The sequence below is a fragment of the Lygodium microphyllum genome, chromosome 3 (genome assembly GCF_053477565.2).
Source record: "Lygodium microphyllum isolate KBCC chromosome 3, Lygodium_microphyllum_v1.1.10, whole genome shotgun sequence".
Lineage (NCBI taxonomy): Eukaryota > Viridiplantae > Streptophyta > Polypodiopsida > Schizaeales > Lygodiaceae > Lygodium > Lygodium microphyllum.
Genome location: NC_141137.1, coordinates 1,988,823 through 2,001,600, shown reverse-complemented (window position 1 = coordinate 2,001,600; position 12,778 = coordinate 1,988,823). Strand labels below are relative to the sequence as shown.

Below are 12,778 nucleotides of genomic sequence, written 5' to 3'. Positions count from 1 at the left end.
AAAGGCTCCCTTTTCTCATTTTTCTCTATTTAGTACTTGCTCTTGCATACTTTCTCCTTCACCACTCTCCCAATTTGCCCTTGCATTAGTCATCTTGGCTCCAATCCATCATTCATCTCACCACATACGCAAAGGCAAGGCAATCCACCATTAGATAGAATGCTAGGTATTTGTTGTCCTATCATGTCTATCTCAATGGCTAGGACTTAATCAAAGCACCAACACTTGCAATCCCCCCATGGATGCTCAAACACTATCAAAGATGCTCCACTTTACTCTGATCACTCAGTAGACAAAGTGCCAGTACATTGGAGCTGATCGATGCTCTACTCGCATACTCAATCTTTGCATCAAATATTTCAAGCCTACAATTTCTCTCTTTAAACTTTGAAGCACCAATGCTTGGTTAGATCATGAAGGGATATAGAGTCTTGACTAGTCTCTCACATTATATTGACACACTCTCTCACACAAAATTGACACTGTTCTTCTTGCTAATTCTATAGTATATTGGCATAACGTGTTGATTGGAGAGTGTGTGGGTGCAAAAGACCATGTGTGGCTAAAATATGCGAATAAGGGCGAAACCAGGATCGCAGTAGCTGGAAGATCGTGACAGGGCTCCACAGAAAGGGCTACTGAAATCAGTTAGTGCATGATTAAATAAGTTAAATCATTTCAGTCAGTTAGAGAGGTTAGATTAGTGCTTGCAATGCCAAGCGTCGGCGCATGGCAAGCGTGCATGGATGCTGATCCGCAGCTTAGATCACTGCCTGCAATGCCACGCCCCGGCGCTTGGCCTCATATTGGCTCTAGCTCAGGTGGCTAATTGGCCTCATATTGCGCATGGATGCTGATGATCCGGGCTGGCTTGGATCACTGCTTGCAATATTGCCGCGCGCCGGCGCTTGGAGTGGAGTACTCGGCGAAGGGGAAGCTCATCATCAACATAATCCATGTTTACGTAAGTTGTGTGACAGTTGTGCGAGAGTCGACATCGGTTCGAGCCGACTGGCAGCAGGAACGACAGATCATATAACTCAGCGAGGTAGTAGTAGGAACAACGTGCTTGATGCATTATTTAGCATGCTTAATAAAATCAAGCAATGAACGCAACACGCGTTTATTTAACTTATTTGAAAGACTACGTGATCCATACAAAATTAGGAAGACTGTGATCACATGCAAGCCAGGAAGACCGTGATCACATGCAAGCCAGGTCTGGTCTTGAATGCTTAACTCATGTGAGGATTGGAGCTTCAATTTTGACTATGGACTAGACCAATGAATGTTTTGAGAGAAACCGGTCATTGCATTGCATTTCCCCTTACAGAGTTTTCGTACGGAGGATTATGATGACTAGGCTATCTTCATAGGAAGCAAACTCAAGAAGAAGGCTTATAAATGGCAAGTGCAATTGCAGCACTAATCAGACATTGCTACACATTTTTGGCTCTGTGGCAAGAAATTTTTGAGCCCAAGTCGTTAGACATCTTAGTACTACACACAATGTTCATGAGCCACCAATGTCTTGGATCATGGGAATCATAAACTTTAGTAGCAAAGTAATATTTTTGGCCTACCAATCCATTACATGGTTGCTCCAAGTCACACGGAATTCGCATGGGGGGTTCGTGAGGTCGCTCACCACAAGGACGCTTTGAGATGGGAGAATTCAATGAAATAAAACTTATCCAAAAGAATTTTGAATGAGAAGACAAATTCTTGATTTAAAATATAGGCAAGATGCAGGTTCATAAGATTTATGAATTTGATCACAAGAGTTTTGGAGAAGACAAGGATGAATTCTCAACCTGAAAGCGAAGAGAAGAAGGTGGGATTTCAGAATTTTTGAGGAAAGGTTTTTAATGAAGCGAGGAGCACCTAGTTCGAACTCAAGCCACTCTTCATGAACGACCACTACAACAGAAACGAAGCATAGACGTGCGTATTAGACGCACAAAGTCGGGTGCGTCTATCATTGCGTCTATATGTGCGTGTAAAAGAGCGTGTAAATAGACGCGAACTTTGCGTCTATATATCCACGTAAATAGACACCAATATAGATGCGCCACTAGATGCGCAATTATTTAACCACCGAAAATTGGACTTAATATAATAAAAAAACCAAAGTTAATAATTATTTAACCACCTGAAATTGATTCTTGAGTATGCACGTGTGCGCATGATAAAAACCATAGAATTAAGAATACACATTGAATCATTGAATAAAAAAACCAGAGTTAATAATTATTTTTACATTGCTATTTACTGAATGGCAGTTCCTCTAGTTGACAAGCCTGATATAAGTAATTAGCGGCAAGTGACAGAAACCTTATTATACAATTAGTAGCAAGCATTGCAATATGTATCTCGTAATTTCTCTACTTGAAGATGATAAAAAATACTTCCTTTTTATTATGGAAAATTCAATTTAGCTTTAAACTTGACTATTGATTCTTGAGTATGCACGTGTGCGCATGATAAAAACCATAGAATTAGGAATACACATTGAATCATTAAGCAAATTAAGTATGTTACACTGAATGATCCATCTCATCTTCAATGAGATCAACCCTTGCTAAACTATCTACTTCTAGGTCTATGTTACCAAGAGATAATGAAACAAATAAGTCTATCCCACTATCAGATGTGTTGCTATATTGCTCAATAACTTCATCAATATCATCGATAATCACATTATTGTCTTCTTCTGCATTTCCTTGAACATCCTCGCGAGGTTCATCTTGTACTATATCACGCATATCAACCATTATGGTGTCATCATGTACATCATCATTAATTGTTGGATTGTCATCTGCTATCTCCATGTCGGTAATATTACCATATATTGGTTTTGAATGATTAGATATAGGGATGACATACCACCATCAATTATTGTTTACCATTGGATGATACACAATCTGTATTTGAAAAACAAAAGCAAGAAACTTAAATACTTATTATATTGTGTATATGTATCACATGTATACATATTAAAAAATTAGCTTTTGCATATATACCTGCTCGCATTGTTGAGGTAGTACTAATGTGTCATTCTTGTTTTGGTGAAATTTTGTAGAGTCAATGATTACAAAACCACTTGGATGACGTCTGATTGTGCAATGCTCACTATTTGTTATCACTTCTTTAAACCACTTCACATCTATAAAGAATCGTCTGAAGTCAAGCTTCAGAATATCTTGGATCAAGCCGCAATAACCTTACATGGTACCATTGGCATCCTCGAAGTGAGCAAGGACACCACAATCTTGGGTATTTCTCTTTTCATCTATACGTTGAGTTCAAAGATGTTTACCCTCACACCAAATAGCATTGAATAATGTGCACTAGTAGTAAAAGATAAAAGATCAAACATGTCAATTATTTATATAAAATATAACTTATAGAAACAAATTAATTGATAGTATGTCTCACCTTTGATAAGCAACCTCGTGTGTATTCCCACTCTTCTTGAGATATATTACTTTCCTCCTCTTTTTCCATTCTCTCCATTTCCTCATGTAACCAATCTATATCAATATGACATGGGAGCGCATTTAGATGATCTGGAAATGAGACATTACATCCATATCTGGTACGAAATGCTTGTCTTTCGCTTTTTCTTCTTGCCCTTGCTTCATTATATAGTGTCACCCATTTGCTCATTACATCACTATTGAGCACACAAAAACTATTTAACTTACAAAGTTCTTCTTTTGTTAGCACTTTACTTATTCCTTTTCCTTGAGGTATTATAGAGGTCATTCTCAAGTCTTCATCATCTTTCCATAGTCGTGGTTGAGAGGGGTCCACTTCAGCAAGATATTCAGCGATATAAAAAAGGGATGATTGCACTAACCAACCCTCAGCCATGCTTCCCTCAGGCCGTGCTTTTTACCTCACAAAATCTTTCAAGGTTTTCATGAAGCGCTCAAGAAAAAACATCCACCTTGCATGAATTGCCCCACAAAGTGGGATCTCATCAATCAAATGTACGAGTAAATGTAATTGAGTAGTCAAAATGGATCGAGGAAAAATTTCCTCCACCAAACAAACCACCTCAACAGATAATACTCGAGCATCTTGCAATGTGTTTGGATCAATTTCCTTCGAGCTCACGTATCTGTCAGGATGTATTTGAGAATTGTTTATTTTTGTGTAGAAATTCAAAGATATATAATGAAAAAATACAATGTATACACACCTCACAAGCTCTCCCATCTTGTAAATGATATCATGTACATCTTTGGATACACAATGGGATATGCTAGTAGGAAGTACGAACTGAATGTAAACAATATTCATAGATCAAATGATTAGTTGAGGAAAAAGTCATCATACCCCAAAGTTTACACATAGTTACTCCACTAATTACTATATTCATGGTTAGAGATACCCTTAATTGAATCATTTTGTGCCAATCGTGGGACTTCAAACCAGATAGTTGCTCCACACCTCTTTTCTTTTTCTTTATGAAGGCTCCCTTGAGACATCTCATACATCCTGTGGGTGTTCGAAAGCTACATATTTGTTCCTTCGGTATTTTTTCCTTGTTCTTTGACAACATCCAAGGTGCATGGGGTAGCTCAATCTTTCCTTTGGGTCCAATGCGTGGCCAGGCTCGTCTCATGCGACCAATGTTACATAAATCCTCCCTTGCATTGACTAAATCATGAGCCTCTATCAAGTGATCCCATAATATAGATACAACATTTTTGAATATGTGCATGGGGTCGACCAGGTGATTCAGTCCAGTATGGAAGACGAAAAAATATAGAGAACCTAACAAACAAACAATATCTTATGTATACAATTCATCATGCTAAATACTTTAAAGTCAATCGAGAGAAATGTACTTCTTACCGACTCATGCCGAGTGGAGGGTGGCTGTTGGCATTAATCCATCTCTCCTTCCAATCTCGAATGGTTAGAGATTGTGGAGTCATTCCATTAGTAGGGAGAACATATTTGGGATGGCCAATAGGAAGAAATCGATGATGATTGTTGTAGATAACCTTCTTTAAACGTGCCGGCCTAGAGGAAACTAGAGAGGGGCCGCAAATAGGACATGCATGATATCCTGATGTGGTTAAACCTGAACAAATAAGTGAATTAATAAAATGCAATTGATTCAAGTCTTGAATTTCAAATATAGAGTTATATACATGTACCTAAACACTCTCTGTATCCTGGAAAGTCATGCATGGTCCACAACAACATAGCCTTCAATGTGAAATCTCTAGAGGATGCAGATGCGCTTGTATCTTGCATCTCAATACCTTCCCATAACATTTCTAACTCTTCAATCAAAGGCTCTAAGTAAATGTCCATGTTTTTTACCTTGTGCTTTCCAGGAATCAGAAGGGACAACATTACATGCCCCTTTTTAATTGCCATGGATGGAGGAATATTATAGTTCACCAATACCACTGGCCATACACTGTATGATGTGCTTTTGATGCCAAATGGATTGATTTCATCCATACCTAAACCAAATCTCAAATTTCTTGGCTCTTCTTTGAAAACGGGCCACAAATTGTCTATATGTTGCCATGTCGGTATGTCTCCAGGGATCCTTCATTTTCCATCACTTGAACGATGACTAGCATGCCATGACATGAGCTTTCCAATAGACTTACACTTGAACATAAGTTTTATACGTGGAACAAGCAGAAAATGTCGCAAAACCTTACGAGGCACATCCATTGACTTCATCTCCACTTCGTATCTTGATTCGCCACAAACAGGACACTCTCGTGCGAACTCATGAATCCCACGAAATAAGACACAATCATTGACACATGCATGGATCTTGACATAATCGAGGCCTCCCAGAGATGTCAAGTAATGTCTTGCTTACTGTCTCTTAGTTGGCAATTTGTTTCCTTTTGGAAGCATTTGTGATAATAACCTACATATATTTTTAAAAGTGAGTTAAAAAACCACCAACATATATTTCTATCTCATTTCAAAATAGAACAATTAATATTATGATTCATAAGCCAAACTGAATTGATACCTACTTCAATAACGCATCCAAACTGACATTACTCCATCCATAAATTGTTTGCAAGTTAAGTATCTCGAGGGACGCACGAAGAATGGAGTACATACAACCTTCATACAATGGAGTAGATGATGCTATGTATGGTGGATCATCTGGCTTCATAGAGTTCCTTCTCCCTGAACCGATTGCGAAAATAGATGGTGTACTATGTTGTCCAAAATCTCATCCTCTATGACTTGATGGGGCATTGCATGAGGGCTACTATCATGGTCGTGAGTGTCCACTCTTCTTGAAGACTCTGCCTCCTCGCATCGACGTTTTGCAGCCTCTCGACACCCGGGAGGGAGCATCTGAGGATGTGGCACCGCATCCTACTCAACCACAAAAGAGAGTTTCATGTACGTTGATATATAATTCCCGTAACATAGACATGCAATCTTAGTGGTAAAAAAAAACAATGAATACCGGTGATTTTTCTCGGTCCCATTCTCCATACAAGCTGAGGTGTGACATTGCAATTCGACATGCTTGAAAAATACACCCTCGACAACGATCACACATGCATTTAATTTTTCATCGTAGCCATGTATCTCGATTATGAAGACGTAATGTTTCATCCTCACTTGGGGATGTGCTCGTTGACTCATCAGCATACACCGCACTAGGTGATGACGATGACATGATTAAACCTAATTCATGACAACATCAAAATATTTGTCATTCATATGTTTACATAAAAACTTCAAGCTAGCGTATTAATTATTCTAAGATCTCAATTTTAAATACACAAAACTCATAAAAAATACATTAAAACTTATGATAAGAATTCACTATCAAAACTTATCTTAAAAATAAAAAATTATGATAAAGCCTAAATGCGCGTCTATATCCGCGTTTACATACGCGTCTAAATTAGCTTCTATTTGCGTGTCTATGTTTGCATCTATACGTGCGTTTACATAAATCTTAGACGCGCATATACACGTCAAAATAGACACACATGTCAAAATTCAAACCATACTTAAATCATTTCTTTTCAAACTGCGCATTTCCTTTCCTACGTTTTTTGCGATTCTGAAGCTCGAGTTTAGCCAACATGCAGTCTCTTCATGCCTCACCTAGTCTCTTCATGCCTCACCTCCTCATGACTCACCTCTTCTTTCATTTCAAACACACAAGAAGGGAGAAAGGAAAGCCAAGGAGAGGAAGAAAGAGAGAATAAGAGAGAGGAGAACAAGAGGAAGAAGAAGCAGCAAGCAAGCAAGCATCAAGGGAGGGTAACTTACCAAGGAGAGGAAGAAGGAGAAGGAAGAAGCACCACCACCCGCCACACCAAACACCCAAGGTGAGTCTTTCTCTCTCTCTCTCTCTCTCTCTGTGTTTCTCTCTCTTTCTCTCTCTGCTTTGTCTGTGTATTAGGATTTTTGATTCCATTATGTATTGCATTTTGTAAATCATGAATGGTGGTCGTCGGACTAAAATCAACCGACTGAGCACGTCTACATTTCAGTGTAAATGCAGGTATAGACGCGAAGAAATGTTTTCTCTCATTGCATCTGAGGACGTGTCTCAGAGCACGTGTATTCTACATCGGAGACGCGAGAATACACTCGCTCTGCACAGAGGCTTTGACTTCAGAGTCACGTCTCCTAGCGCGTGTGCTCTGCATCTACACGCGATGATACATGCACGCGCCAGAGCATTGACCTGGAATATGCGTCTGACAACGTGTCTATACTGCATCTCAGATGCAGATATAGACGCGTTCTGGACAGAGGGTTGACTTTAGGGATGCATCTGAGAGTGTGTCTAACCTGCAATTTAGACGCAGTTATACACGTGCTAGCTCTCCCAGCTCTGATGAAAAACAATATATTTTTGCAATGATGAATGGGACCAATCCCATATTTGTGTTTATCAGTTTTCTTGTTTATGAGAAGCATTAGCACTTAAGTTTTATGCTCAATGTCTAAAGAAAGCTCTTTGAAAATGTTTAGGTGTGGATGAAGGTAATATATGATATATTGTATGCAAACAAATTTGTCTTTTTCCTGTGTTTTTTTTGCAGATGTCGTATCTTGGTTCATTTAGCAATGACCAGATTTGGATCGCATGAATGATACATTGTATCATTGGCCTCGTTCGGTAGGGGGGTCAATGCATTTTTTGGAGGTTTTCCTAGTAGGGAAGACTTCATGGGAGAGATGACCAGGCACCTTGGCCACTCTCCCACAGCAGACGAGGTGTTCAACGTCATGTCTGAAACACCTCTGACGTCTTTGCATGGCACTACTTTCCAAACTCCAATTGTAGGTACTCCACATGCAGGTACTCCATGTGCATGTACTCCACATGTAGCACATATACATGCATCGGCTGAAGCACAAGCGTCAGTCGACGCACGTGCATTTGCAGAAGCACGTGCATCCAGCGAGACAGAGGGTAGTTGACAGAGAGGGAGGAGGGAGAGTCGAGGGGGAGGACGAGGCTTGTGTGGGGGTTGCCTAGGAGGTGGCGAGCGATCACCCTCACCAGTAGATCACGTAGAGGAGCCAGTACGCCAGTACTATAGAGTTACAGATACTGGTGGCATCTTCCATGATGATGAAGGAAGGGATATAATGGCATACATGAGGAGCGTCGTGCATGCGACATATAAAGATTGTTTCGTCTACTTCAAAAATCAGAAAAGTGGCTTGTGGCAGGAGGTGTTGAGGGTAGTCCATAGGAGGTACCCAAATCCTGAGGGTCAGTGATTCTTAGATGATTGGGAACGCACAAAAGTGAGGGATTTGCTTCACAACAAATGATTCCACCTCATGACACACGCCAGGGACTCATTGTGGAGGTAGGAGGAGGGGCATGGGAGCCTATAGCCAACCACCTATGTGCCACCGCATAGAGTGGAAGAAAGCCAAGAAGAAAGCAGTAGAGAAAGTGAAGAGTCGCCAACACGCAGAGGCACGACGGATCCAAATGGAAACCATGGGATCGTCGCATTACAGATCGGGTGGCAGAGAGTCGTGGGAGGCAGAGTTTGTAAGTATATTTTGATTTCTAGTTTTTTAAAATTTATATTTCTTTCAATTCTTTATATAATTTATTATAATACATTGTGTCTCATAATTGCTTGTATATATCATAATTGTTTTACAGACTACTATCGTTGGTAGGATACCTACTCCTAGAGAGGTAGGTTACCATTGAGGCCATAACCGCACAGCCACATGGCTTAACTTCTATGAGGAGGGTCTCATCATTGAGGACCAATACAACCGGGCTATGAGGATTCGACAGAGCCAAAGGAGGTATGTTTTTCTTACTTTCCTATTAAAAGTATAGCTAATTATAACTTTTTCTCCACCATGTCTACGTAAGCAACCTTGATCTTTTGTGTGTATAGGCAAACCTGGATGTGGAGCATAGTGAGGAGGGGGATAGCGACGCTAGTAGCCATGGTGGTGCTAGTGAAGATGTTTCTTCTTTAGATTTGTAGAGGAGCACCATACCTCCTCTATGGCCTTGTTTTCTTGTATCTGTATTATCCATCTTTGAGCCTACTGCTTGCGGCCACGCTTTAGGTCGCAAGCATTTAAACTCCCCATGTAAATGCTTTTGATCTATAATGAATACGTGGACTTTTATTTTCAATTCTCGTGCTTTTAGATCCATTGTCTTTTTCCCACATGCAAAATCTAAAGCAACCACATGCTCTCTGGTTTTTTTTTTCCAATTTTGTTTTGCACGTCTATCTGCACGTCTAAATTGCAGAAAACGCGCGTTTATAAGTGCGTCTACAATGAGATTACATGCGCTTATACACGTGCTAGATAATTCAAATTTAAAAAAGAAATTAAATATCTTTTTAAAAAAAAGGAGATTTTTTGTTTTCCGTTCGCGTCTATGGGTGCTTGTAAAAGTGCGTCTACGGGCGTGTCTATATGCCCATCTAATTGCCAGGTAGACGTGTTGATAGACGCACATAAGAAATTAAATAATTTTTTTTTTTGGTTTTTAATGCGCTTGTATTCATGCGTGTATATGTGCATCTATTGCGCATCTATTTTTGCGTGTAAATTCGTTCATACATGCAATTATAGACGCGAGGTTGTAGACGCGCAAATAGACGGGCAGATAGACGTGCCCGTAAGATTTTCTCTATATTCAAAAATCACATCTAGAAGTGAGCCTATGAGGCCTTTTTGTTGTAGTGGACTCACAACAGAAATATCGATATAAGCGAGGGCTTAAAGCTCGACCTCAAGCCTTCACTTCTGAATTCGATGGCAAACTTTGAAGAAGGCGAGGGATACAATCTCCACCTCAAGCCCACACTCCTGATTTTGAAGTAAGATCTTCAAGGAGGTGAGGGATTCAAGTTCAACCTCTAGCCTCTCTCCCTTGATGTTTGATGGAAAGATCGAGAAGGGCGAGGGATACAATCTCAACCTCTAGCCACTCCCATATAAGGTCTTCTTAGAGAGTTCAAGGAGTATATGGATAACCCCTCATACTCATCCTCTTAAATAGTTTTCATTATACCCTCCCATGTTGATATGCTTTTAGCTTAAGGCATTTAGCTTTAAAATGATAAAGTTAAGCTTTTAAAACTTTTTCTTAAAAAAAAAAACTTAAACACTGAATTAGATTTCCATCTTGTGAACCATTAATGGCAGCTATCCATTTGTCATCTTTTGCATCCTGTGACACATGCTATTTCCACTGCGAGGTGTGTGGCTCTTCCTGGATGGCGGTGGAGTCGAAGATCATACCGACAGTCCTCAAGTCTCTTCTAGGCACAATTGTTGGAGGCTGATAGTTAATGCTGCACTTGAAACCAGTTGGACACCAGTCCACAAACTGGATAGTTCTCTTGGTCTTGATGGTAGCAACCATAGCGTTCACATCTTTGGGCACCATATCACATTTGTACATGAGACACCATGCCATGTATTTGCCATGGCATGGGTCACACTTCACCATCATAAAGGATGACTCAAAGGCACTGTTTGTGATATCTGCAACAATAGATAACTGCTCGTGGTATGCCTTCTTTGTTGATATTTCTAGAGCATATGAGGACAACATGAAATTAATCCTCGGGTAGGGCACCAAATTGGTTTGGAACTCCGTTACATCCACATTCAGAGCACCATCAAAAGAAGGGAGGCAATGAGTGAGGAGATTTCTTGAGACACAAGCCTATTGAGATTGGTGTAGGTAGGGCAATCAATGTCAAGAGAGTGTCGGAAAATATCATAAATTGCCTCATTGTCAGCAGTACTGCAACATTTGTGTGCTCTAGTAAAGAATGAGTAGACATCACACTATTATAAGTCTCAACAACAAAGGTTGAGACTTGTGGAGATAGATACACAGTAAAGCCAAGATTAGACTTTTTCCATAATCCACTGATAGATGCTCCAACAAAAGGGAGCCAAAGCTTGAGCATGTCCCTCCTCTGACACCATTAAAGACCAAGAAACCTTGAAGACCAATGTAATTGTTTGCTAGCTTCTTGCGGATCCGACCAAGGTAGAGGTCCAGAATCTCCTTGCCAATTGTGTAATGGCCACATGCAAAGTTGTTGGCAACATCTTCCTTACCACCACTGATCAATTTCTCAAGATGGAATAGCTACCTATAGGTGCCAGTGTAAACTTCATCGATAGCAGTGGGCTCCAGATCTAGAAACACTGCTCTAGGAACATGCTTCCCTACTCCACTCTCACTGAAGAAGGTATTAAATGAATCATCACCATCTCCAACTATCTTGTCACTTGGCATTTGGCCATCAGGTTGGATGCCATGCTCTAGACAATAGAGCTCCCAGCAGGCATTTTTGACCTAGATGTCGGCCTGGCCAATGTGGATGGAGATGAAATCTCTCATGGTCAAAGAATAAGGAAGGAAGCTAAAGAAGGAATAGGGAAAAGTATTTGAGAAGGTGTGTCCAAAGACGCCTTAACGGAGCTCTCTTCTGATGTTACAAAGATGACGGAAGAGGAGGAGAAGAAGATAATCTAAAGGAAGTATCCAATGAAGCAACTTCTTAGATGGGCTAGAACTCCTAGATTGCAACCTTGTTAGATCATCTTGTCTTTTCCCATTCGAATGCAACTCAGGCTCCCATGGCTGCTCAAATTGTAGCACTTCCAAAATAGCAGTAGCTTTGAGATCAACTGCAACAGTCACTTGTAGTACAACCTTGTGCAGGGGTGGCATTCTATTCAACCTTCTTCACCCTTTGCTGATCATTTTATCACCTTCATACACATTGGCCTCATACATTCTTCCAATTTTCAATCCTCGGCATCCTCACTATCGATATACAACAAACCTTGTGCAGGGGTTGCACTGTATTTAGCCTTCTTCATCCTTCCTTGAGTAGCTTGTTGCCTTAATTTGTAGCAGCATTCACTTTTACTTCATCTTTTGTTTCTCCATGAATTTTTGGACATGGTATTTTCTTTAGATTCTATTCAAAATGCTATTCACTGTGCTTTGCATCAGCCTTGCTGTGTTTTTTGCACCTTTCCCTGTATGCATTGCATTCTCGGCCATCACTTCAACAAGTGTTGTAATGCAATGTGCCCTATTAAGAATATGCTTTGGAAGAGAATCTCATGCCCAATCATTCATGCGGTTTGCAAATTTTAAACCATATAATGCAATCATTCAAACGATGCTCACAAAAATTTATGAATGCACTGAAGAAAATGTGCCTAGCCTATCTACATGTGCTCGTGCGTCATGCAAAAATGCAAA

The 12,778-nt window shown here is 40.1% G+C and overlaps 1 pseudogene; it reads right to left on the bottom strand.

The window, feature by feature from the left end:
• Nucleotides 1–10,723: 10,723 nt before the first annotated feature.
• On the bottom strand, nucleotides 10,724–11,902 carry LOC148038005 (tubulin alpha chain pseudogene; annotated as a pseudogene).
• Nucleotides 11,903–12,778: the final 876 nt, after the last annotated feature.